The sequence below is a fragment of the Cyprinus carpio genome, chromosome A2, assembly GCF_018340385.1.
Source record: "Cyprinus carpio isolate SPL01 chromosome A2, ASM1834038v1, whole genome shotgun sequence".
NCBI lineage: Eukaryota > Metazoa > Chordata > Actinopteri > Cypriniformes > Cyprinidae > Cyprinus > Cyprinus carpio.
The window spans coordinates 1,191,461-1,216,096 of NC_056573.1; the positions used below are offsets into that span (position 1 = coordinate 1,191,461).

General features: G+C 36.3%; 2 pseudogenes; one reads left to right on the forward strand and one right to left on the reverse strand.

The window, feature by feature from the left end:
- Positions 1–2,338: 2,338 nt before the first annotated feature.
- LOC122135236 lies at positions 2,339–7,043 on the forward strand (annotated as a pseudogene).
- A 1,889-nt stretch (positions 7,044–8,932) lies between these two features.
- LOC109081364 lies at positions 8,933–22,334 on the reverse strand (annotated as a pseudogene).
- Between the last annotated feature and the right edge of the window lie 2,302 nt (positions 22,335–24,636).

A 24,636-nucleotide genomic window follows, 5' to 3' on the forward strand; every position in this document is an offset into this window, starting at 1 on the left:
TAATTCCTACATTTTTCTATAAAATTTAAATGCATTTTATCAGGTGTCCCCCCTGTGCTACCCTCATCAAAAAAAAAAAAAAAACACTTTTAAACGAATGGTAGTCTATATTCAAGTGACGCCACTTCTTGGAGGTTGCATTATCTCTCAACCACGGATTCCAACACTTTAAACACAATCATGATTCTCTGTCTTCTATAATGCCTCTGTTTTTTGATGATTTATGAGTGTTTATTGAGCGCCAATCAGCAATGTCAGTCTGTTACCATTATAAAAACTATAACATTTTAACAATTGTATTATTTATTAAAATTTAATATAATTCATATCTACAAGTAATATCCTTTCAAAGTACAACATGTGTTTTTGTGGTGACCTTGACTATTAGCTAGCATTTGAAGGATTAATTAACTGTATTATTAGCCTATTAATTGTTTACCTATACAAATGTTACATTTACAAATGCAAAATGTATTTCAACTCTCTGTGTTTTTATGACTATGTTTTTTAATTAGTAGTATTTGAATGTGGTGCTTGTGTTTATGTTCCTTATGTTCTTGTGTCCTCTTCTCATTTTACTGTGGGTTTGGACGGAATTTTTTATGAGTAGAAAAGTCTAAGGACAAACCATTTTGTTAGAAGGTTTGTTTTTTTATGATATGTATTCAGTGTTCAGTTTAGTATCACAGCAGGCAATGGAAGGGATAGTTTTGATGAAATTACCTTAAGTTAGTTGTATGTATTCGGATGATTTGTTGATCAGTTGAGCAGCAGAAACATCTGGTAACCCTCTGTGAAGTTTTAACAGCGTCTACAAGACTCAGGATTAAGAGTAAAAAATGTAAGTTGTGAGTGCGGGACAGATAGAAATGAATAGAAACCACAGAGTGTGATTTATGGAGGTTAAAAACTTTGAAAGTGTTTTGTGTGCTATAAGAGACCGAGTTTATCAGTGTAATATAAATATATTATATTAGTAGGCCCTACTTAAGTACTGTAGTTTGGTAAACATTATACCATTATAATGAAATAGGTTTCTACAGCTTTTACTGTAAATTTAAGTTCAATCTGGTAAAACCCAAAAGTCGTGGCAACCCTGGTGTTTTTTTGTTTTGTTTTGTTTTTTTACACTGAATTTCTGCAACTGCAGCTTTGCATTTAATTTTTTGTTATATTAGTGAATTATTTTTTTACAGGCATACCACTTGATATAGTCTTTAAATCAAAACATTTGTAAATAATAGGATGCATGAATAAAAATAAATAGTGTACATAAGTACAAAACACGATTCCACAAAAAAGGTGGGACACTGTACACATTGTGAGTAAAAAAGGAATGGAATATTTACAAATCTCATAAACTTATATTTTATTCACAATAGAATTATAGATAACATATCAAATGTTGAAAGTGAGACATTTTGAAATGTTCAGGCCAAAATATTGGCTTAATGTGAGATTTCCTGAGAGCTACACAATTTCCAAAAAAAGTTGGGACAGGTAGCAATAAAAGGCCGGAAAAGTTAAATGTACATATAAGGAACCAGCTGGAGGACCAATTTGCAACTTATTAGGTCAATTGGCAAACATGATTGGGTATAAAAAGAGCCTCTCAGAGTGGCAGTGTCTCTCAGAAGGTCAAGATGGGCAGCGGCCATCACCAATTTTGCCCCCAATGCTGCGACAAAGAACGAATACCTCTAAGAAAGTTGAGCAACTAGAAGCCTGTATTAGACAAGAATGGGACAGCAAGCATTCCTCATTCAAGTAAACTTAGATCAACTTGTCTCCTCAGTCCCCACAACGTTTGCAAAGCTGTTATAAAAAGGAAGAGGGGATGCCACACAGTGGTAAAACATGGCGGCATTTGTACCAACTTTTTTGGAGATGCCATGAAATTTCAAATCATTAATTTTTCCCTTAAAATTTATACATTTTCTCAGTTTAAAACATTTGATATGTCATCTATGTTGTATTCTGAATAAAATATTGGAAATTTGAAACTTCCACATCATGCATTCTGTTTTAAATTCACAATTTGTACAGTGTCCCAACTTTTTTAGAATCGGGTTTGTACTTGACATTTGCGTGTTAAACTGTTACAACGTGTTTTTTTTATTCGTTTTTCTCGTTACCTTCACATACATTTTGACCCAGCAGCTCCCGCGACGGTATAGCGGATGAAAGAAAGAAGCGCAGCACCAACTCTCTCTCTCCTCGCTCTCACCACACACACCAACACACACACACATCCACATCAGAGGTCTTGTTTTTCACTGTGGAAGTTGCTCAGCGTGTCCAGAACCCGTGAAGACGTTCATGAAGTCGTCGCCACAGCATGTGTCCCGGACCCGCACAGACCCTGCTGCTGCTGCTTCTGGCGCATGTGGTGTCCTCGATGCCCCCGGGCTGCCCGGAGCGCTGCGTGTGTGATGACCAGCACGCTGTCCCAGTGCGCTGAACAAGATCTCCGCAGATTCCCGACGGGACTCCCGCTGAACACCCGCCAGCTCATCTGTCCAACAACCGCATCTCCGATTTACCCCGCGATCGAGCTCAATTACCTGTCCGACCTCGCGTATCTGGACTGCAGCAATAATTCCCTCGCGCACCATATCCCGATCCACATTTGGGAACCTGAGAAAGCTGGCGTTATCTGGACCATGTCCTTCAACTCCTTCCGTAAGATCGAGGAGCAGACGTTCAGCGCGCTGGAGGGCCTGGTGATGCCTGAGACTGACGGATAACCCCAGGCTGTCAGAGTTTCACCCTCGGGCTTTCTCTCACGCCAGCGCTCTTCAGGTGCTGGACATCAGCAGGAACAACCTGAGCAGACTCAACGTGAGCTCCCTCGTGGCTCTAGCCGGGCTCCGGTCTCTCGGGCTCAGCGGGAACACGTGGTGTGCGCCTGCGACGCGGAGGAGCTCTGCTTGGGATGCACACGGACACCTTTAAGTTTCAAGGTAGGCTGTATTTGGGGTATAGGGGTTGTTGTTTTTATATTGGGTACAACTTTTTAAAATAACTTTATTCAATAACGTTGAATAACCAAGTGCTTGTTAAAATGATTGCTGGAATGCTGCTGGTAATCTTCCAAATCTTCAATCAGAGCAGTAGGCTTTAAATTCAAAAAAGTCGTGGCATTGAATTGTTGCATGCACTGCAAAAAAAATAAGTACCAGTACCAATATCTAAACATCCTTAAATCTCAATATATTTAAATTTAGATACAAACTAAACACAATTAAGACTAAGACATGGCCATACTGACTAATCAAGTGATGGATTGATTGATTGACTTCATTCATTCTGATTGTACAAAATACATTAAAAGTAATGGGGGGATCTACTGTAAGTTGTATTTTCAAACTCTGAGGCCTTGTGAATACAAGACATTTGCATTTATTGGGTTCCATTCACTTTATTCCTTAAATGTTCCTTACTTGGTCCTAAAAAGTCTTTAATTTACCTTCATAAAACCTGAAATCCTGTATTGGCTTCAGCCACTGAAAACCCATATTAGTGACCACTAGAAAATATAAATGTAAGCTCCATGTAAAGTATTTGAATATACCTTACCTAATGATGTGCTAATCTGTTATTCACTGTATTTGTTAATGTTAGTAATTAAGGCTTGCTTGCTATTGCCCACAATATAGCCCTCTGTTAATAATGAATGCATCAGCCAGTTCTGTTCCAGTCTCAGTACTTAGAGGAAAAATAGACTAACAGCTGCCATTGGATTTATAAACGCCCTCGAATGATTCAAAAGTTTGTGATGGAGAAAAGATAGATATATAGATAGATATATAGATAGATAGATAGAAATGCATGCACAAAAATACATAGAGTGTTTCATGCATGTATTGTATACAGTATATAGCTACAGATGATTGTTTAAGCTCATAACCTGAGTTCATCTTTCAGGAATGTTTATAGAGTCCCCATTATAACCAGTTATATTTAGGCTGCTGAGGGCCTTTTAGTGCACAAAGCCACACTACTAAACACTCACACACAGACACATAAAACAAACACGCAGAGTGCGAGGAATAACCCAGACATCTCCTGCTTTTAATTGTCCCCAGATGTATTCCCTCGAGTGCAGATAATTATCTTTGCTAATTAACATGCAAACTATTCACACAACAGTGAAAGATGAAATGGAAATAAGATCTCAGACCTCTGCTCTAAGCTGCTGAAGTCCTATATGTGCTGGCCTATTTTTTACCTTTCGCGGCTTTGTTGGGGTTTATTTGGACCGGAGCAACGCTGTAACATTAACAGACTGTACAAGCACTGCAAGTCAGATGAGTTGTGGATATTTAGTCACCACAGCTATAGGGTGAAAGTGACTGGAGGGATGGACGACATGGCGCATGGTGAGATTACTGTCAGGAACTACACCTCCTCATGCAAAAACACATTTATAATGGCATTTGTTAAGGAGGACATCACTATTTATAATGATTACCGACCATTTCTATTTAAAGAATACTTAATGAAGTGAAAATAAAGAGAGAACTGGAGCAGAGTAGACGTGTCTCCTTACAGAAGCATAAGTACAAAGACTAAAATGACTGAGCTGGAGCCGAGGACAGCCGTGGCTTGTGAATTATTCAGTGTGTCAGTGTGTAAGGTAACATAATATCCATGTATGAAAGCATGCCAAAGGGCACTGCTAAATCAGCAATGCTCATTTTCATTGCTACTCATGAAGCTAACCTTAAAGCAAGCATTTCAAGCATTTCATGACATTAACTCTCGTAATGCATTCAGGACCAATTTGACCCGGAAGAAAAAAAAAAACCAAAAGCAAAATAAATGCTAAAAAAAAAAAACTTTCCAAATGCTGTAAGACCCTCAAAATACATATAATTATTTAATTTTTATTTATTTACAATTTTTAAGAGCCTATAACAAAAAAAAATTAATATTTTTTTTTTTCAGAGGACATTAAAAAAAACAAACTAACTAAAAAAAAAGGTACATGTTTCGTTGTCGGGTCATTTTTGGACCCATGTATATAGGGAGTACAATTAGGTTTGAAGAAAATTATCTATGAAGATATGTGGCAAAAAAAAAAGTAAAATATATTAAGCCATTTCTCCATATCTCTAGAAATAAATATGTAGGTTTCATACATTTGGACTGTTTTTGAGCAATCATGAGTTAATACTGATAATTCTCAGATTATATGGTATGAAATTTCACACAATAATATAATCAAATAAAATTTCTCATCAATATATATATATATATATACACAGTACAGGTCAAAAGTTTGGAAACATTACTATTTTTAATGTTTTTCAAAGAAGTCTCTTCTGCTCATCAAGCCTGCATTTATTTGATCAAAAATACAGAAAAAACAGTAAAATTGTGAAATATTATTACAACTTAAAATAATAGTTTTCTATTTGAATATACTTTAAAAAAATAATTTATTCCTGTGATGCAAAGCTGAATTTTCAGCATCATTACTCCAGCCTTCAGTTCTCACATGTAACAATCCAGTCTATCACATGATCATTAGAGAATCATTCTAATATTCTGATTTATTATGAGTGGGTGTTGGAAACAGTTCTGCTGTCTAATATATTAGATGAATAATATATATTCAATATATTTTTCTTTACTATCACTTTGTTATCAATTTTAACACATCCTTGCTGAATAAAAGTATTGATTTTATTTAAAAAAAGAAAGAAAAAAAATTACTGACCCCAAATTACTGACCAGTAACTGTATATTGTTATTACAAAATATTTTATATTTTAAAAAAAACATAGTTTTTTTTTTTTTTTACCTTTTATTGATCAAAGTAATCCTAAAAAAAAGTATCACATGTTCTGAAAAAATATTAAGCAGCAGAAACTGTTTCCAACTTTGATAATGAATCATCATATTAGAATGATTTCTAAAGGATCATGTGATAATGATCCTAAAAATTCAGCTTTGCATCACAGGAAATAAATGATAATTTAAGTATAATACATTTAAAAACAATTATTTTAAATTGTAATAATATATCACAATATTACTTTTTTTTGTTCTGTATTTTTGATCAAATAAATGCAGGCTTGATGAGCAGAAGAGACTTCTTTCAAAAACATTAAAAACAGTAATGTTTCCAAACTTTTGACCTGTACTGTATATGTATGTATATGTATGTGTGTGTGTGTGTGTGTGCGTGTGTGTGTGTGTAAATAGATACTGTTCATGTGTAATTGGTAATTTCAAAGAATTTCTCCATTTTTTTAAAGGGGGGGTATACATCTCTGTACATTGCATCTCTGTGTAATTCAGCGAGTGTGGTCAGAGCTTATATAAGATCAAGTCACCTTTATTTACATAGTGCTTTATATAATATAAATTATTTCAAGCAGCAGCGTCACAGGGAAAATATAAGAATCAATTATGCCAACTTCATCCCAGACATGAGGCAAATCTAAATTCTGCTGTAAAGCAGCTCTAAAAAGACAAGAGTGTCATCAGTCAGCTCCAGTCAGTTCTGTCCGATAACTGTGTAAAGTTCATCACTTAGGAAAACAAGTTCAACTCAGCGATATGAAGCTCAACTGAGAGTAAGAAAGTAATCTCACACAAATATTTTCCTGTATATTAAATGTAGTACTTCTAAAACTGTGGTCATGTTTATAAACATGTTTATAAAGTATGATATAAGACTGTCATGTTTATAAAGTTTCTACATATGTACCAGAAATACAAATGTTTTTAGAGTTAATGCATTCTTTTTTCTTGTGTTTCATGAGACTAGAGGAGGGACAAGACAGTGTGTGAGGGTCCTTCATCCTTACAGGGCCAGCGTCTCTCAGATCTGGGTCTTTGGTTGAGAAAGACAATGCCATCCAGGACTGGCTCACCAGGATTACCTCTTCTTTGTGGCTATAGGTTTTGTCATCTTTGGAGTAGGTACGGTACTGGCATGGACAGCTGGCATGGTGATAGTGCTCTGCCAGCGCTGTGTCAGATGGAGGAAGGACAGACCAAATTTCGTCATGACCGAGGGAGGAAATTAAACCAGGGGACAAAGTGGAGTTAAGGGGCATAAACCTGAGCCCAATCCTATAAGGAGTACTGACAGGGAACTGCATCCGAAAGTGATGTGACAATCATTTGACTGAGCGACAGAGGTAAAAAAAATACAATAATATCAGCTGACACAGGCTGCGTCCGAGGGCAGCAAACAAGGCACTTTTGAATCCAGTGATTGTGTCACATCCTCTCTATACTGACATTTATCAGATCAATTTCTGAACAGCATAGATTTTGTATCCTTTGCTGCCTATGACATCCCACAATCCTGTGCATTTGATTCTGTGACCACTGAGCTAAAAAATAAAATGACGTCTGGAAGATGTGGTTGCTGGTCAGTTTGTGCGTTAATGTTTATCCATCGTTTGATTTCATTTCTTGCAAGAAATTAGTATTTTAGTAATTAAGTATTGCTTAGATATCTCTATTTTGCTGTAGATCCATCTGAAATGATATCTATTTTGTCCTGATAGGACACCAAGGCAACAAGATGCAACAAGCACAGAGTGGATTCAAAGGGTTTTGGTGGATTATGTTTGTTTGTTGATACGCATAAAACATTCCGGGTAAGATATCTGTAGTAGGGGTGGTAAAAACACATTAGTGCTTCTCCCGATCATGTAAAATTCAATGCACTGATTAAAAAACGAAAGGCATAGTTCACTCAAATGAAAGCTCTCTAATTCTCTAACAAAGCTCTTGTCCATTCAATAGAAGTGAATGGAGACAGGCTGTTGAAACACAAGATCATAAGGAGATGGGCATAAAAGTAATATGGTCTTAATGGGATACTCTCATCATTTACTCACCCTCATGCCATCCCAGATGTGTTACTTTCTTTTCTTCTTGAATATTTTTGGAAAAATAATCATCTCTGAGTTCATAATAATAACAAGTGGATGGGTCTCTCAAAAGATGAAACTTTAAAAACCACACAAAGTGAACATGACTATAATCCATGTCATGCTGAATCGATGTCTTCTGATGCAAAACGATAGGGAAGTGTGAGAAAAATACTAATATTTTAAAATTTTTTAAACTTACATATATTAAACTACACTCTCAGCAGAAAAAGGTACAAAAAAAGCTGTCACTATACTTTCTCAACTACTCTCTTGAAGCAACAGCAGCTGTCATCTATTTTGCAACTTCACCTTCTATTCTTATGAAAAATGACCAGTCCCAGTTCTTAGTTATTGTTTATGTACTGTTTAGCAGAGCTTACATGCTGGGATCGGCTCCAGCATCCCAACCATCCCACAGAGGACAACCAAAACGGACGGATGGATGTTTGAGATACAAGGAAAAACAGACATTTTGAGACTAAAGTATACTTTGGGACATTCCAGAAAATAAGATTAATTTACGGCCACATATTATATACACTGAACTCTCAGTTGACTGAGCCAAACCTTGCTTACTATGAAGTTGTAAGTTAAATCAACCTTTTTTGGCAACCCAGAGAATAACTCGTGCAGTAGTCTTAAAGGGATAGTTCACCCAAAAATGAATATTCTGTCATTAATTACTCACTCTCAAGTCATTACAAAACCGTAAAGATCTTCGGAACACAAACTAAGATATTTTTGTTGCATTCCGAGAACTTTGGAGAGTATCACGATGTTGGCACGCACTTCTGCTGCTTACATCACACAGACATGCGTGCATTGTTTACATGAAGCAGTTAATTTAACAAAAAATATATCTTAATTTGTGTTCCGAAGATGAACGAAGGTGGGGCAAGGAAGGAACAAAATGTGCTTTAAAATCAGCTGAAATTAACAAAGTTTTGAACCAATTTGAAAACAATCACTTTTTCACAAATTACACACTTTAATAATAAAACTGAAAAAAGAAAACAGTATTTCTCTTAATTTAAGCAAAATAAATGTTTTAATGACCAAGAAAATTGTTTGTGCTCTTTTGTTGAATCTAAAATGTTCTGAAATGTCTCCCTGAAATGGCACATCTCTTTATGAATCCAGAGTTTTTTCTGTGATGTCAGTGAAAATCCTCCACTAGAAAAAGCATAGACCAAACAAGAAGAAAATCAGTGTTCGGAAATCCTGAAAATACAGATATTTAGAGTTATTGCTTAAAGGTGCGGTATGTGATATTGAAATGGGGAAAGCAATCCAAATTCAAAATATGGAGAGTGTTGTTTGACCCTCCTCCTCCTCCTCAGGTCTGATGCTCACACGGGTTGCCAGATTGAGGATGTGCAACAAAAATGAGTGCAACTGACGATGGAAGAAGACGAGCGTTACACCTTAAGTTAATGAGTTGATTTATCCGTGTTTTAATATGCCTCTGCTCATAGAGCTTTTTAGATGGATGCCGAGGCTTTTTAGGTCAGGTGGTTTGCTGGCTTCCATTACTGCAATATGTTGTGTTTTCCACTAAAAGGCAACCCAGCGTGTAGAAATTACAGACCAAAACAAAAACAGACATTCTGACACAGAACTCACATTTCACAGTAGAATAACTAATTGTAGCTTTCAGGGAACAAGTATGTAAACTTAGCATGTTTCCTAAATATGTGCAAACATATTATGGTATTTTTATGCTTTAGTAAAGTCAAAAAATGACATACAGCACCTTTAAGCGATTCATCTTCAATCTGATAAGTAGCACGGAGCAACATTAACAAGAAATGGATCGTAGCAGTGTGGTAATTTATTTACCCTGCGTTATAAGAAATGTGCTGATAATGTTACCATGTTTTGTACCTGAGCTTGTGGGATGAATATTTTGCTCCAGGATCTTCAGGATGTTTTGTGTCAGACTCTTTACATCACTGTGGGTGTTGTCTGCATGTGAGCTCAGGACTCTCAGTATGTCTGTTCCTCCTTCACTCTCAAGCATATCACAGTACTGAGGGGCTACAGCAACAGAATGTGATTAATTACACTGTAAACTACATTACACCATTATCATTACTTACTACTTTTACTTAGATCTGTGAAAAGCAACAGCAAGTATGACAAGGATCTGCTGTGTATCTCAAGCAGCACATCTCTCTGGCTTTTTTTCTTACCGTTTTGACGGCAGACAAACTGTATGGCCCAGAGAGCCCAGAGCTGAACACCAGGACACTGAGAGACGTGCAGCAAAGGATAGAAGGGCTGAGAGACCAGATAAAATACCAGAGAGAGAGACCTGTAAACATACATTTAGCCTTGAATAGTGTTGCTGCTATGTTAAATTAATAGCTAGTAGATAAAAAATGTTCTGCTGTGCACCATTCAGTACCACACACTCCAGTCCAGTAGGTGGCGTCAGTTACTGAGAATGAAGAAGGAAATGATTTGTTGAATCTGCCAATATATTTCTTATAATATACAGTTTTATGCTTCTGATGATCCTTCAAAACAGTGTAAGCAAAAATGTGCAGCTTGCTGATTATTTTTCAAGTGCATCAAATCAGTCTGACATTTAAAGGAATAGTTCACCCCAAAAATCTCTCAAGACATCTTGCGTGAATTTATGCTTCTCATGATCCTTTTAATCAAAAGCTTCTGCACAAATGCTTGAAATTAATTTTGTGGACACACATAAGCATAAATTGTGCCTACACTTGAAATCCCTTCCAAAACTTCAAATATTAAATTCTAAGAAAGTTTTTTTATTTTTTATTTTTGAACTTAAATTTCACTACATAATTCCCATGTTTCTTTTTGTGTAATATCATAGTTGTGTGACTTCACTATAATTCTAAAATGTACATTAATACATGAATCATATTTTAATCGTTGATTTCTTGCTTCTCTTAATCATTAAACATGAATTAATAAATAAGCATATTTCAGCTGTCGCTGTTTATTATTAATACTGAAAATGTTTCAAATGTTGCCATTTGCTTTAACTTGCATTGGTAACAAAAAATAAAACAACAACAAAATGAGTTATTGCATGAGTTATTGTATACTATTATATAAATACAATATAATCAATATAAAGTATATATTAAGACACTTACCTGTATGAAACCATTGCATGCTCAGGAGAACTCCATGACAGGACACAGAAGAGTGCTTAATAGTGAAATAGATTTAACATATACAGAGTTAAGACACAACACCACATGCATATGAACACACACACACACACACACACACACACAAGTTTTCCTGCACAGTGCTGTGCAGCTCAGCATCCAGACTCCACACCGCCCCCCCTGACAGAGACGAGATGAGCCAGGATCCCCCCAGCAAAGTAACTGATGTCCACCTCCACCTCTGGGTTGATCAGGAGTGAGAGAATGTGCTCACCCAGCTCCTCATTCATCAGCTCCATCCGCAGCTCCTCCACCTCTGCTACATTATTCTGGAGCACAGAGAGAGCACAAGATGCGCTCATTTCAGGGTTGAGCAATCTACTCGTAATTTACAGCACATAAGACTTCTAGAACATAATAATAAAATCCACACAATTGCATTAACACAAATTAAGTTTATGCATTAGGTGCATGAAAAATTAACACCTATTTTATTAGTCTAGATTAATGTTCATTTATAAATAAAATTACTGTTCTGTTAAATCATGGTTTATAACACATTAATGTTTTCATTTATACAACTTTAAATGTATTTAAAATGTATTTTAACAAATATCATTACCTAATAACTACCTTTAATCTAAAAGGGAAAGGTATTGTTCTTTGATGCAAATGTTTAGAACATTAATGTAAAGTGTTACTCTCCCCAAATATTGATCAAAAACCACAATACAGTTCCAAAAGTGCTTGATTCAGTCATATAATGTCATATAATTAAGGAAATTAGCACCAGGTGCCAGATTCACAACAATAACTGGGAGACACCTCTGCAATTCTGATCAGAGTTCTTTTTCAAATATCTCATTTAAGTTTTTTATACTGTGCTTCAGAATATAATTAATTTATAAAAAACAATTAAAAACCTCCATACCTACATAGTTTTAAAAAGAGTACTTCAAATTATATACTTTAAAAGAATATACTAAAAAGAAAACAACAAATTATATACATAAAAAAACACTTGTCTTACACTATCAACAAGTAACCAATACTACAATATTAACATACCACACTACAATGTTTTAATCACATTTATGCATTTCTAAACATTTTTTAAAAGACTTCAAAACAAATAACTACAAATAAAACTGTAAAAAGCATATTCTGAGTAACTCAACTATTGTTCATCTTGCTCAACGCACTGCATAATGAGTCATTTTAAGTTCATTTAGACTTGTATGTGACCAACAGTGGTCATGTCAGAGTGGGGTTGAGGCGTAATCTATTACTTTCCACCAATTTTACCATAAAACATCGATGGTAAAAAAAAAAATACATTGACCAAACATATAACACATTTACCAAAAGGCCCAGGAGCTTCTGCTGGATGGAGGACTCTGAATAATAAGACTGTGGAGGAGAAGAGAACAGCGTGATGACAAGATACAGCAAATTAACAACCACTTTAAGGGATAGTTCACCCAAAAATTTAAATTCTGTGACCAATTTGAGTCTCTGTTTTCTGTGGAACACAAAAAGAAGATATTTTAATAAATGTCTCAGTCAATACAATACTGAAATGGTTTGGTTACTAAGATTATTCAAAATATCTTCTTTAGTGTTTCACAAAATAAATAAAGTCATACTGGTCTGGAATGACATGAGGGTTAGAAAATGATGATAGAACTATCCCTTTAAGTGCAAGAATCTTTGTTTAAATTGCTATTGTTTAAACTTCAGATGTGCCAAACTGTGCATGTAAAGCAGGGTTCCTCAAATCTTACCCTGGAGGGCCAATGTGCTTCAGAGTTTAGCTTCAACCCTGATCAAACTCACCTACCTGTGATTTTCTAGTGATCCTGAAGACATTGATTAGCATGCTCAGGTGTGTTTGATTAGGGTTAGAGCTAAATTCTGCAGGAAAGTGGATCTCGTGGGCCAGATTTGAGCAGTAGGTGTAATAAGGCTAGACCACACTACACGGAGTCTGAAGAGATGTTTAAAACACGGGCATCATGCACTTGCTGACTTTGTTAATAGGTTACAGAGAAAAAATTGGGGCTCATGCATTAAACCACTGCAGATCACACACTAACGAACTTTAAAACTTTTCTATGGGCCACTATATGTAAGACGTTCTCCATATTGGAGGAGTCAACTTGATGTCATTCACCATAATAATTAATGAATATTCGAAGATGCCACAATCCTTACATATCTATGGTTCCGCACCTCTCTCACATTCTCACCTATGAAAAGTTATCCTGTTTTTTCGGGAATTTAAATCCCGGCAGTTTTTACAACCATCATCTGTGCCGAATTGTGGCGTCTTCAGATATCAATTGATTATTAAGTGTGAATGACGCAAGTTGACCGTTAAAGTTGTTGAATGAGGCATCTACCTAAACATATCTATGGTCACAACTCTCTTTTTCAACAACTCTGAGAAACGTGTGCCTTGCTGCTACGAGACACATGACAAATGTAAATAATACGTAATATGTAAACATTTTTTAAGCACGACAGTATGTGTTATTAAATCGGCTCAAAATATTAAAGGGGTCATCGGATGCTCATTTTCCACAAGTTGATATGATTCTTTAGGGTCTTAATGAAAAGTCTGTAACATAGTTTGGTTAAAATTTCTCAATGGTAGTGTAAAACAACACCCTTTTACCCTGTCAAAAACAGCTCTAGAGCAAGCCGTTTTATAGCATTTTCCTTTAAATGTTAATGAGCTCTGTTGACCCCGCCCCTCTCTTCTGAGCCGCTCTCTGAGGGACTGTTTACTCCAGCCGCGTTCATCGTGAAACTCACTTATTAGAAACATTATTAGGGAAAGGCTATTTGCATTCATTAATCAAAAAAACCTTTATACTCACTTCTTCTGTTGGTGTAGCTGGAACACGAATAATTTGCACGAAGATATACGCATGTAGGTAGATCGGGGGTGCATTCCCTTCAGAAACAAACATAATCTACTGCGTCTTCAGTGGCTCAGATGTCGGAAGTAAATGAAGACTGCTATGTTCATTATTATATTCAACAACAGAACACCTCAGTCGCTTAGGAGTCATTCCTGTCTACATCTGCTCCGGTGGTGAAACAATGGAGGACTGATGACAGTCACTCAGGGCGGAGCTAAGGTAAGACGCCAGTACAGTCTGTGCTGAAACGCTAATGTCAATCAACAAATATCGTGGGAGGGGGCCTGTCTGTGTGTCTGTGGCTCGATTTGAGAAAGGGGAAATGATTTAACGAGATAACACTGGAAAAAAACTGGCTAGATTTTTATCATTATAGGGTGGTTGTGTACACACACTGCCAACACACATTTCAGTTCAAACAACTTGTAAAGGTGCATGCAGCCTCCGATGACACCTTTAAGTGTGTTTGATATCCCTTGATGAGTCCATCAAACACTACATGATTTTCTATTAAAATCTGGCAAAAATGTAGTGTATTCCAGCCTTTAGCTATGTGTGTGTGTGTGTGTGTGTGTGTGTTGTGTGTGTGTGTGTGTGTGTGTGTGTGTGTGTGTTCTGTTGTGTCTGTGTGTGTCTCTGTGCATGTGTGTGTGTGTGTCTCTGTGTGTGTGTTTTTGTTTTTTTTCTTTTTTTTCTTCATTTCTGAATGAGACCTTAAATGAACTTCCACTGACTAAACACTTCAGTGCTGAATGAGACCTTAAATGAACTTCCACTGACTAAACACTGTGTGTGTGTGTCTGTGTCTGTGTGTGTCTTTGTGTGTCTGTGTGTGTGTGTCTGTGTGTGTGTTTGTGTGTGTCTGTGTCTGTCTGTGTGTGTGTGTCTCCCTGCTGTTCCAGCAGCTCCATGTAGAGTTCTATTCCTTGGCACTGAATGAAATGGCGACACGCGGTGGGCGTCTCATCTGTCAAGTTCCACAGAGCACTCAGTGCAAACTTCAGAGTGGAGTCCACTACACCCAGAGAGGCTTTCTGCTGGACGATACTCAGCAGCTGCTTTACTTCCACAGAGAGGGGAATAAATGCATTGGTTTTTGGTCTACTCATGTATCCATCTGTCCATTCAGTCATTTACAATAGAATCATTCACCGTCCACATATCCTATAATACTTTAGGGAACAGAGAGAACACACTGCATGTGACAGCATGGTAGCGTGAGGCCACATGGAATGATTTGAAGAACCTGTGCTGATGCATTTGCTGAAATAAATGGGGTGTGGGACATATTAAATGCCTGTGCTTTTTTAATAACTTAAGATTGCATTACAGTCTGGGATGACTTGCTATTTGCTATTAATAGACTGGGAGTATTAGGTGGAGGGGCTTTCTCATTCTATATTTTATTGGACGAACAAGTGTGTACAAGTCATGAATATGTTTGATCTATTTAACCTTATGAGAAAGACATGTATAAAAAGCATGTATTTTCTGAGCTAATTCGTCAACTTCCTGAGTACACTAGTATAGAGATGGCTTTAAAGCTAAAACAGACATGAACTAAAAACCACAAACTCTAGTTTTGATTACGCCTTTAACCCTCACGCCATGTTCTGCTCATTTTGACCGGAGGAGGGATTTTCTTTTTCCCAAAAAAGATAGTTTTTATTATTTATTATGCATTGGACTAAAATCTATTAATTTGCTCACACAATGTATATGAACTTCCAAGGCTTTTTTTTTTTTGGATAGTTTTAGTACTTTTTTGAGATTTTTTTCCCCCTTGTTACACTTGTGACATCGCCAGTCAAAAATGACACGCCTACAAAAAATTGCTTATAAATATCTTATGCTATATTGGATTTAATCTTTTTATCATTAGAGATAAAAGGCTGGTCATTTTTGACCAGTTGGGGTAACGGATGTTTAAAAGCAACAACAATAAATAAAACCACTTGTGAATAAAAAAAAAAAAAAAAGCATTTACCTTTCATAATATACGCCTCTGCACCCAGTTTCTGCGATCTCTTCTGTGCTCAACTGTGATTAAGTGTAAGAGAGCCTTTTACTCATTAACAATGTCCCAAAGATAAAAATGATATCATAGATTTTTGTTCATATAAGTAGATCTTAGAAGTCCATGGCGACATATTTGCATGTTGCACATACGTCGCTCACGTCTTTTTTTTTAATTCACTTAAAAAAACTGCTAAATGAATATATCGATCTCTATTTCTAATAATACTGTTGTTCATAACAAACCAGCATAGTGTCAACATTTTTTCAGGTTTTAGACACTGAATGCAGGTGTTGATGTAATGACCTTAGACACCAGTATGGAGACTACAGCCACCGCCATTCTCTGCACCGTCTGATCTTCATGATTGCCCAGCATCATCATTATCAGCTTAGCAGCTTCGTATCTACAGGGGTCGAGATGTGTCACTTCAAACGATGCACTGAGCAAACAAGTGCACTGAGGAAATGTGTGTGGACTGACCTGTCAAAACGGGCGCGACCTGTAAGATATGATCACTGCAAAGAGTAAGCAGGCAGTTCTTCTGCAACTGAAAGCAGAAAGAAAAGGGTTTAAATATTGATACTAGGGCCATAGAGGAAGTCAGTGGACACCAGCAACTGTTCGGTTACCAGCACTCTTCAAAATAACTTCTCTTGTGTGTCAACAGTAGAAAGAAACTCATAGAGGTCTGGAACGATTCAAAGAGAGAATTCTTGAACCATCCCTTTAATCTTTATCGGCAAACCACTTGGGATGGATATACCCTGCTCGTGGTTTGGGAAGTTCTTCATGGCTGTAAGAAGCTGCTGAACTACGTTTCCCAGCAGACGTAAGGGCATCCCCAGCACCAGCTCCTGTACGGTCAGGTTAAACACACACGCAGAGGCCACGAGCTGAACATGCGGAGAATCTGTGTGGTGTCGCATCGCAGCCAATACCAGCTGAAACAGGAACAGACACATTGGACATTGTATGTAAATGTCATTCGGCACACTACACCAATGCATTTTTAAAAATCAGCCAAGATCTTTTACCATAAAGGGAAGTTTTAGGGCATTGTTTACCATGTAACTTAAACTATGCCTTCTTAAAAACTTCACTTACAGTTATTTGCACGTCTCTACACAAAATTAGTGGTGTCAAAAATCAAGTGGATCAATGACACGAATCGAATTTATATCTGAATCTATTCATTTATTAAAAACATTCAAATTCAATTCAATTTATGCATAGAATGGCTTCAGACACACCTCTCTTCTATATGATGAGCAGTTGATCGAATTCGAAGAAAAAGCCTAATTTAAAACTAAAATACTTGAAAACCTTATTAGTTTAACAAAACCGCTTCACTGCTTATTAATAGTTCAGAAACCGTTGTGTGCCAAATCAAAGTCACATGGTGCGACCCACAAACTCATGTGGTGCAACCACATACAGAAAAAACAAAGCAAAAGCAGGAAATGACATTATAAACAACCCTCATGACTGTGTATGAATGTCAAAAAGCTTTTTAAAATATGAGATGATTTGACGTTTTTATGGAGAAGGCAAGGTTAGTTCAGGTTGTCATGTGGTGTGACGCTTCAAAAATGTGAGGTGATATAAACTCCCCGCCCTTATTATTTCCCTGGACGCAGAAAGGAAAAAAAGCGTTGACAGGGTGGAATGGAAATTTCTATTTGCCACCCTTAAGAAATTCAATTTGGGCTCAAAATTGATCAAATTAATAAAATTACTTTACTCTAATCCCCAAGCTACAGTGACTACAACTGGTTTGATTTCAAAACCTTTTGATATTCAAAGAGGTACGAGGCAGGGCTGTCCCCTTTCACCCATGCTCTTTGCCTCATAATTGAACCTCTTGCTGAATCTGTTAGACAGTTGCAAAACTTTTTTGGAATAAAAGTGGGGAAATGATGAACATCGCATATCCCTGTATGCAGACGTATGTATTGCTGTATTCTTCAGAACCTGTAAAATCAATCCCGCATTATTAAATGTATTTCAGATTACAGCATGTTATCTGGATACAAGATTAATCCTACCAAATCCGTGGCGCTCCCTATTAATATTTCTAATATCTCTGACCTTTTGCCTCTTTCACCTTTCAAAATTAACAACATCTGGTTTTAAATACCTAGGTATTTTCATTTCGCAAAAATTGGATGATTTATTTTAATATAAACTATACGCCTCTTGTTGGCAGAAATTAAAAAAGATCTTATTACTTGGCATTCTCTCCCTATATCCTTCTTAGGCAGAATCAATGTAATTAGAATGAATTATTCTCCAAAGTTTTTATATTTATTTCAGTCCCTCCCCTGTTACTTAGCTAATCCTTTTTTCAAAGACATTAACAAACACTTATCGAATTCATTTGGAACAATAAAATGCCTCGTATTAATTTTAATAAGTTTTGACAAAACCAAAAGAGAAGGGAGGCATCGCTTACCCAAATTTACAATTTTATTATTGGTCAGCACAATGTGAAACATATGGTCATGTTGGTATAATGAACGGACTGAGTCCATGTGGGTTAATATAGAAGCAACGGTCTGTGCCCCCTTTCCAATAAAATTTCTGCCTTTCATTAAAAATTTTAGAAAAATCAAAAAACATTTCAAACAAACCCTATTATTCTAAACACTCTTTTGGTATGGAGAGATGTCAGAACATATCTTAAAATTCCAGCCAACCTTTCTTTGCTTTCCCCTATTGCCTATAATCCAGATTTTCCTATTTCATTACATAATATAGGTCTTTCAGACTGGTTTAAATTAGGGATCTCAACTATATCTTGCCCCCTGCCTTTTTTAGAGAATACATTAAAATCTTTCCAAAACTTCAGTCAATATAATTTATACCACAAGCAAACTTTTTTCAAATATCTCCAGTTGCGTCACTTTTATAAAACCTTTATCAGATAATTGTAAACAAGACTCAAACTTACTGCCATTGAACAAATTGTGACAAACAATTTTTCCAAGGGAATAATCTCAGTGATATATGATGCCCTTTTCTGGGATATACATGTACTTCCTCATAGATAGTTTGAAGAACGTTTGGGAAAAGGACTTAGGTCATGAAATTAACAATGAAGATTGGATCGCCCTAATTAACAACTTATACTTTAAATGTAATTCATTGGGAGTTCACGAACTTAACTACAAATTCATCAATAGAATTTATCTCACACCATTACGTTTAAAGAAAATATATAGAAATTCGACTGGCCTATGTTTTTAATTGCCAAAAAACATAAGGGAACATTTCTTCACTGTTTTTGGTACTGTAGCAGAATCATCCCTTTTTGGAACAAAATACATAACTTTTTACAAGAACTCTTTGGGTTACAGTTTTGTTTCTCCTTGGAATTGTACCATGTTATCTGTTGGAGTTGAGACAGTGTTTGATTCTCATGTGAAAACATATGTTCTTAATTTTGGTGTATCTGGCAAAGAAATGCATACTACTATTATGGTCATCTCCTCAGGTTCCTTCTTTCAAAATGTGGATGTCTAAAATATCTATATTACTCCCACTTGAGAAACTTACATATGACGTGCACTGAAAATCTGATGACTTTGGCAGATATGGTCACCTCTTTGGAATTATATTAAAGAACCTTCCTTGACTCTCTAATTTGTGATTCCCTGTACTTGTTTTTTTCCCCTTCTGCCTTTCCATTGTATTTTGCTTTGTTCTTATTTTGTATGTTGGACACTGTATATCTGTGTACTTCTGATCATTGAACTGACAATAAACAAACAAAAAAAAAAAAAAAAAATAAAAAATGTGAGGATATTGTATTTATGATTTCATTATATAAAACAAATAAATAATTTGAAAATAAAGTTTAAAAATTGTGTGTAAACTTGCATGTATTCAAGATTCAAGAATTATCAGTTTACTGCACTTTTTTTCCATAAATGTAAACTTTCATGAAAATTAAAACATATTCCCAAATATTTGAAACCAACATGCATTTCTCCGAAAGTTTAAAACTCTTATTCATAATCACTGACACTCCCCCCATATTTGTCACTGATCCTAGTAACAAACACCAGCCTAACCTTTTCATTTTTAGATCATCAGATTATCATTTTCAAGAAGACATTTCCTACCTTTACAATGTGTGGCTGAGGTTCTTCCATGTCACTGGTTTGTGACTGTAGCGATGAGCAAGAAAACCTCCCGAATGAAACCTCTCTCGGTCGCTGTATACCTCCTCAAGGCCTCACACAGCTGGGTTTAAACTGGACTCTCCAGCCACCTGGAATCATGTTTACAAATTAGCAAGTATTTGCAGCTCCTGGCAAAATCTGCTGTTCTGATATAACTGAAATTTTAAATAAAATAAAAACTATGTTAAAAAGCATATAAAAATTACTAAAAATTACAAAAACACACAACAAAATTACTAAAAAATTTCTAAAATTAAAATTAAAACTGATTCCAAATATTAATAAAATTCACAAAGCATTTTCTGTGTGCGCTGATCATATGGAAGTAAATTAATGCCAAATGTTTTTGAATTAAAAAAAGCCTTGTTGAATTACAATAATTGAAAAAAAATTGCATTGCATTAACCGTGCTTTGCTTGTTGAAATGCATTGAATTTTTAAGTCTTGCATTATTATGGGCTGAAATCCAACATACCTAAGTGTTAAGCCGTGCAAACCTTGAATCTGAAAGGTTTTAAATTAGCACTTTCTGCACTTTCCTCTGTGACTGTTTACATTGATTGACTCTGAAAAACCAAGTCATGATCCAGCTGTGTCTCGAAAAATGTCGTTTGCGTTTATAAATCTCTCAGCGAACACAACTGGACCCTGCTTTAGTCCTCAGCAGGCTCTGCCATTAAGACTGGTACCATTCTGATATGTATGTTTTTCTAATCTTGCTTTCCCTGTGAGTATTTTGGGCGCTCAATCTCAGTGAAATTATTGCTATGTCTCACTTTTATTACGTTTTAAAACAGCAAATGATGGGACTGGCTACTCTCCTCACAAGAAACACAGGTTAAAAGACATTACATTAGGGGTTTTCTCTTTTCTGCAGGTCCTATGATGGAGGTAGATTTAAGACTTTTTAAGAAAGAAAAATGTACGGCAAATAAATTGAATGGCAACACAATCTGCCAATTATAGTTCTCTGAATGTAATGTCTTGTATAAGCAACAAAGTTTTGAACAACACTTCTCCATTATATTTAATTCATTTTACAAAAAAAAAAAACACAGCCTTGTTTTTCCAGTACAAAAGATCTTAAATCACACGATGCTTTTACTTGTAAAAGCAAATTGTTGTTTTGTAGATAGAATGATAAAAATTAAGAGGTTTAGGATTAAAAGGAATACATTCTTCCAAGGGGCTTCAGAAAAAAAGATTTAATTCAAAAGGAAAAGTTTTCATAGCCATGAGATGTCTTATTTTAGCATAATATCACTTAATTTTGTCAGTTTTCTCTTCAAACAAGACTTCATTATGTTCAGTTTACATCACAAATAAATGTATCTTGATCTAATGAAAACAAAAACGGAGGAAGAGATTAATTTCATGACTTTAAGACGCAGCTCTGTTTAACAAGGACTGTTTAGGCCTTAAGTTGTGATTTAAGATCCGCAGAAACCCTGTTGCGTGCAAATGTTTGAAATCATAACATGTAAATCTATATCTCACAAAATAAAATTTGCGAATGAATTTTTTTTAGGGTGCAGTCCGAAGCCTATGCAAGAGGTTTTGAACTCCGAACTTTAAATGACCTCTTATATCAAAAGATCAGGGGAAACTGGATTTCTCAGTTCATGACCCGTGATTTTCAGTCAGTGAGTGGTAGAAGATAAAAACTCTTTACCTTCAGCTGTCTCGTCTCCACAAGCAGCTCAGGCCTCCTGCTCACTGTGCCCAGCACCTAGGAACCGCAGCCCCGGCGCACCTCCACAAAGGCTTGGATGTCGCGCCGCTCACACCTCTCCCGCCGGACACGTCCGCGACACGACTCGTAATGCATCCCTGGGCGCTCCAGCAGCTGCTGCACCAAATCGTCTCTGTCCATTACCACCTGTCATTGGAGATGTCCAGAGTGCCTCAGCATGTGCCTTTGGAGAGCCTGTAGATGAAGCTGGAAGGCCGCATTCCACCTTCGTAAGCCCATGCGCTTCAGCTACAGAAGCCGGACTGACAATTCAACAGAGGGGTGAGGTCTGTGATTGTTTCCGTACCGGAATATCACAGCTCTCCAGCATGGGAGTCACAGATAAGTCCTCCAGACCCCGGCATCCAGGTCCGAATCCAGGCCAATATAGCTTCTTCTTCAAGCCCCGGAGCATGTCTTAAGAGGCCTGCATGCCGACTCCTCCCCCTGCTCCGCCGTACAACGCAATCCGTCCATCAGCAGCGTCTGGATGCCTGTCGCAGAGCTTGTTGAGGATGTCAGACCGGGGGGGGTGGAGAAACATCTGAGATCGTGACATCGCTTTGTTATGGAAAGCTTTGAGCTCTTGGACTTGTGAGGGCAGAGCGAAACTCTGAAGGCCTCGGCCGAGAAGCCGCGATGACTTGATGCACCGCGGCGCAGACCAGTGCTCCATATTCTTGAAGAATGCCTACGTTTTCCTGTCATTGATGACACCTGAGAGGAAACACACCAGCTAACACATCGTGTAAACAGAACATCGTGAGACATCATACAGCGAGCCGTCGTAATACGCCTCATCGGCCATCCCTGTGCAAGCATCTGATCAGCCGGCTCTTGAGAAACACAGTGCAGTGGCGAAGTTGCTGTTGACCCGTCCTCTTGTGCACACAAGCACTTCCCCACGTTGTGACAACACCCAGCCATGCTAATGTCTGTCAGGGAGGAGGACTTTCTGCATCCGAAACAAAACCAATATGCTAATATATACATATAAATAAAATACATAAATAAAACTAAATTACTATCTATCTATATATATTCTGGCAAAAATGAAATTTTAAATAAACGCACAATATTTTTGAACTGTAAAGCTCACATGCAAATAAAATTTTTTTAATTGAAAATATTTTACTTTGAAACCTTTGTACACCATATAATGATATATATATTATATAAATGATTTCGGGTCAAGAAAATACAGTTTCCAAGACATTTTCCTATATTTGGCTTTATTATGTTTTATTCAAATGTGTCAATGCTGATGCATTTTCTTGGAAATCAATATATGAAGGGCAAACTATATTTTTTAAATGCTTAATATGTTAAATATATATATATATATATATATATAATATATCTATATATATTTAGTTCAAACATTGGCAAAATCTTGTAAAGAGAGGTGGAATGTTTTGATATTTTGAAAATACATATCGATATATACCTATCATGTTATACATCCATATATATATATATATATATATTATTGCATTTACATAGCATGCCCCTTTGGAAAATGATTTAGGTATTTTTTGGCACTTTTTATTTAAGTCTGCACAGTTGTAAAACACTGTAAAAGGAACTGAAAGATTACACGTAATAAATGCATGCACGATTACCTTTCTTATAACAAGTGCATTCAGAGATCAAACTTGTCTAAAGTAAAGTAAAGTATTTAGATCACTTTATGTCTTACACGTCTTGTAGTTTGTTAGTGAGCAGAAGATCAAGTAACTCACCATTATAATCGAGATGCAACAGTTGAGAGTGTTATGGGCTTTTCTCTTCTAAAGGAATAATCTTATTACTGCAGCTAACGTCGAGCTCTTAAAGAACAGCTATTCTTGGAAGAAAAATGCAGCACTGCTTGTCCAGTTTGCGCACAGGTACGAGTTTTTCACGCCGCGATTGTCGCTTTCTGTTTGTTTGTCATTAAAAACCAACGAGTAACGTGAAAATCTTGACAGCTGATCACGCGTGGTGGGCGTGTCTCAGGACGTACGAAACGGCTGTTTATCGCGGTGGGCGTGTCTTCAGGGACAGAAATCCCTTAGCACAGACTTCTCATTGGTTGCTTGTCAAACGTCATCAAAACCGCTCTTCATAAATACAGCAAGCAGAAAAATAATAACAGAAGTAATGTGTATGCTGCCATTGCAAAATGTACCATTATAATTACAATTTATTCAAAATACTGGTTACTACTTTTAGCGTTGTTACAGTAAAACAGTACATTTAAAAATGGGGCTTGCTTGACAATAATATTTTACATTAGGGAAAAAAAGAAATGGCTGGTTTCAGAAATTTATTTCACAAATAATTATGAATCAGCAAGTAACACATTGGATTAAATCGGACATTTTAAAGTAGAAAGACTGAAAAAGCCTATAGTGTTTTACGAAACAACAACAACAACAAAATCATTGCTTTGTATGATTTTATCGTAAAAAGCGCTATACAACATAAACTTGAATTGAAACTAACAACAAAACAACAACAAAATATTCCATAATCTCTCTTTTGTTTTATTTTGAAAAATCTTTTTACAGTGTAAAATCCAATTCCATATTGCAAGTATATGATAAATATAAATATACAACAGTGAAGTTCAATGAAATATATTTGAAATAGAAAATATATTTAGTTTCAACCTACATATGCCAAAATATATTAAAAAATTTATTTCTGGGATTTATTCCCAGTCAAACAGTAGC